Source organism: Lactuca virosa, chromosome 5 (assembly GCF_052849685.1).
Source record: "Lactuca virosa cultivar CGN04683 chromosome 5, Lactuca_virosa_CGN04683_v6, whole genome shotgun sequence".
Lineage (NCBI taxonomy): Eukaryota > Viridiplantae > Streptophyta > Magnoliopsida > Asterales > Asteraceae > Lactuca > Lactuca virosa.
The window spans coordinates 392928134-392932855 of record NC_136430.1 but is presented as its reverse complement, the minus strand read 5'-3'; positions in this window follow the sequence as shown (position 1 = coordinate 392932855).

Sequence of the window (4722 nt, the reverse complement as noted above, 5' to 3'; positions counted from 1 at the left end):
ACCTCTCTTGGTCTCACAAGTTCCTTCCCTCTTCTCAAGCTTCACAACCCACCAAAAAGTACCAAAATGGCCTTAGAACACTAAAAAACGGCTAGGGTTTCGATATGATGTTCTCTAGGAGTATAAGGGACGATGGAGGCTGAGATAAGGTGTTTAAATAGGGTGCAAAGCCTAAATTTAGGGTTTTACCCAAGCAGCACCTACTCGACGAGTCAGTCTTCCGACTCGTCGAGTAGGTCACTTAAACTGTCTGCGGATTTCGACTCTACTCGACGAGTTGGGCCTCCAACTCGTCGAGTCCCAAAGAAAATACATACAATTCTTGAATAAAATACATACCATGAATCAGGTGTTACAAATCTCCCCCACTTATTTTAGACTTCGTCCTCGAAGTCTGCCACTGGGTCCTGAAAAAGCTCGGGGTAATGCTCCCTCATGTCGTCCTCCGGCTCCCAGGTCCATTCCGAGCCCTTGCGGTGCTGCCACTGCACCTTTACCAGCTCCACCCTCTTGTTCCTCAGATCCATTGACTTCCTGTCAAGGATTGCCACTGGCCGCTCGATGTAGTTGAGGCTATTATCAACCTGAATATCCTCCAAAGGTACCACCGCCGAATCGTCCACCAGACACTTCCGCAACTGGTAGACGTGAAAAGTGCTATGAATATGGCTGAGTTCGGCTGGCAGATCCAGCCTATATGCCACCTTACCCACCCGGGCTACAACCTGGAAAGGTCCAATGTATCTGGGGCCCAACTTGCCCCGCTTCCTGAATCGGATGACGCCCTTCTAAGGAGACACCTTCAGGAGGACCATATCCCCGACCTGGAACTCCAAGTCTGATCGGCGCTTGTCGGCGTAATTCTTCTGCCGACTCTGAGCAGTCTGAAGCCTGCTCCTAACCTGCTGAATTCTTTCTATCATCTTGATCACCACCTCGGTGCTCCCCATGACCCTTTGTCCGACCTCGCCCCAACATATCAGGGTCCTTAACTACCTCCCGTACAACATCTCGAAGGGAGGACGATCGATACTCGCGTGATAGCTGTTGTTGTAGGAGAAATCAGCTAATGGAAGGTAGGTATCCCAGCTACCACCGAAATCTAGAACGCAGGCCCGCAGCATATCCTCCAAAGTCTGGATGGTCCGCTCACTCTGACCATCCGTCTGCGGGTGGAACATTGTGTTGAAATGCAGACGAGTACCCAACTCGTCATGAAACTTCTTCCAGAACCTGGAAGTAAACCGCACGTCTCGATCCGAAATCACAGAGACTGGCACTCCGTGTCGAGCCACAACCTCTCGGATGTAGATATCAGCCAACTTCTCGGCTGAGATGCTCTCCTGGATCGGTATGAAATGGGCGCTCTTGGTCAACCGATCCACGATGACCCAAATCGAATCCACTCCCCGTGCAGTCCTTGGAAGTTTGGTGATGAAATCCATAGTAATATCTTCCCATTTCCACATGGGAATGTCTAGCGGCTGCATCTTGCCGTGTGGCCTCTGGTGCTCAACCTTGACCCTCCTGCAGGTCAAGCATCGCTCTACGTACCAGGCGACGTCCTGCTTCATGCAGGGCCACCAGTAATCGGGTCGAAGATCCATGTACATCTTCGTCGCCCCGGGATGAATCGAGAACCGGGATTTGTGCGCTTCCTCTATCAGAACCTGGTGCACACCCCCATGATAGGGAACCCACACCCTGCAGTGTAGCGTCAATAATCCACGGCTATCATAGTCGAAGGAGGTAATCTGTCCCACAATACGCTCGCTCTTACGATGCTCCTCCTTCATAGCCTCTTGCTGGGCCTCTCGGATCTGCTCCAAAAGAGGAGTCACCACCGTCATCCTCATGTAGATGCCTCTGATCGGCGCTGCCTTGCGGCTAAGAGCATCGGCCACGACATTGGCCTTCCCCGGGTGGTAAAGGATCTCGCAATCGTAATTCTTCACCACATCTAACCACCGACGCTGCCTCATATTCAGATTTGACTGATGCATGAGATACCTCAGACTCTTGTGGTCCGTGTAGATGGTACAACGGACCCCATAGAGGTAGTGTCGCCAAATCTTAAGGGCGAATACGACCGCCCCCAACTCCAAATCATGCGTCGGGTAGTTCGCTTCATGAGGCTTCAGCTGCCTCGAAGCGTAAGCGATAACGTGCCCTCTCTGCATCAATACCATGCCCAGCCCTGAGATAGACGCATCACAATATACCACAAAATCCTCCACGCCCTCGGGCAGGGCAAGAACCGGCGACTCGCACAGTCTCTGTCTCAACGTCTCGAATGCTGCCTGCTGCTCAGGCCCCCAGCGAAAAACAACGGCTTTCTTCGTCAGCCGGGTCAAGGGTACGGCCATCTTGGAGAAGTCCTGAATGAATCTCCGATAATAGCCTGCCAGTCCTAGGAAACTCCGAATCTCAGATGGAGACTTCGGAACCTCCCATCTCATCACGGCCTCCACCTTGGCCAGGTCAACCAATATCCCGTCCTGGTTGACAAGGTTCCCAAGAAACTGCACCTCGCACAACCAGAACTCGCACTTGGACAACTTGGCATACAATCTATCCCTCCTCAGGGTATCTAACACCTCTCGCAAGTGCTCCTCATGCTGCTCCTGCGTCTTGGAGTAAACCAAGATGTCATCAATGAAAACTATCAAAGAACGATCTAGCATCGGTCTACACATGCGATTCATGAGGTCCATGAACGCGGCAGGAGCATTGGTGAGCCCGAAGGACATCACCACGAACTCGTAGTGGCCGTACCGAGTCCGAAAAGCCGTCTTCTGTACATCCTCCTCTCTGACCCTCATCTGGTGGTACCCTGACCGCAAGTCAATCTTAGAAAACCAAGATGCTCCCTGTAGCTGGTCGAACAAATCATCTATCCTCGGAAGTGGGTAACGGTTCTTCACCGTTACCTTATTCAGCTCCCGGTAATCTATGCACATGCGATGCGACCCGTCCTTCTTCTTGACAAACAGGATCGGGGCTCCCCAAGGCGAACTACTCGGCCTGATAAATCCCTTGTCTAACAGCTCCTGCAGCTGGTAGACAACTCCTGCATCTCGGTAGGAGCCAACCGATATGGTGCCTTGGTTATCGAGGCCGCACCAGGGACTAGGTCGATCCTAAACTCCACCTGTCGCTCCGGAGGTATCCCAGGCAGCTCCTCTGGGAATACATATGTGTAATCTCACACCACCGGAACATCGCTCACCATCGTCTTACCCGCCTCCCGGGTATCCATAACATAGGCGACATACCCAGCGTAGCCCTGCTGAAGATAACGCCTAGCCCTCGCTGCTGAACATAGTGCTGGTCCACGTTGTGGCCTCTCGCCCTGAACCACCAGCTCTCCCCCACTCGGGGTCCTGATTCGAACTAACTGATGCGTGCAGTCGATCACTGCCCCATTGGGGCTCAACCAATCCATGCCTATAATCACCTTGTTCCCACGCAACGGAATGGGAACCAAGTCTACCAAATAACGCTCCTCGAACAACCTCAGAACACAGTCCCTAAAAACCTCTGACGCTCGCACTGATCGATCATCTGCAATCTCGACCTCTAGAGGGCAATCCAACATGCCCGACGACTCAGAGGACCTCTTGCTAAGCGCAAGAGAGACAAATGACCGGGTAGCACCCGAATCGAACAACACCTGAATTGGGATACCGTTCACATGGAACGATCCTAAACAAGACATATCATATGGCACATCAATATCATAAGAAACATAAAATAAAAGCTAGAGGGAAGAAATCATACCCGTCACCACATTGGGTGCGGCGCGTGCCTCCTCGGTAGTCAACTGGAAGGCTCGGCTCCTCACCACTGGAGCCTCTGTCTTGCCCTGCCGGCCATCAGTAATCCGTAGGGCCGCTGGAGCTGGCGCCTTCACTGGCGCTGCTGCTGTCAACTGAGGGCAATTGGCCTTTTTATGGCCTCGTTGGTTGCAGTGGAAACACAGCAACTCTGATGTCTGGAAAGTGGGCGCAGGGACGGTACAATCCCTGCTGAAGTGCCCCGTCTTGCCGCACTTGTAGCAGCCTGATGATCCCATCTTACAAACCCCCTCATGAGTCTTGACGCACTTTCCGCAGCGGCCCCGGCCCTGCTGGCCCTTCGACCTAGAGTCGGATCCCTTGGGCTTCTTCCCTGAAGCCCCAGTAACCTGTCCCTCCTCCGCCTTCCTCTTCCTGATGTGCTCCAAGTCTATCTCTCTCTCTCCCTCGCCCTGGCAATCATGGAATCCAGGGTCGGACATGCTGAGAAGCTAACATGCTCCCGAATATCCGCTCTCAACATGTCGTGATAGCGGGTCCTCCACATATCCTCATCTCCCGCATACTGGGGCACCAAAAATGCCCTCTCCCGGAACTTTGCGGTAATCTCTGCCACCGTCTCTGTCGTCTGCCTTGATGGGTTTTGAGCATTCTAACACTTCCTAAGTGTACATGCAACCCTAATAACCTTGGATCTATGTTTGTCTAATAATCATGCAAAGTTGAATTCCAAGGTTATATTCCTATCTAGCATACACGGGGAACATTTTTAACTTGAATGAAAGATAGAATAACTTACCTTGTTGTTGATTATGATCCTTGAAACCTTATGAGCCTAGCACCCCAGGTGTGATGCCTCAAATGCTTCACACAACACCAAATGCAAAGGAGTAAACTTTGAGAGAATCTTACACTTGCAAAATCG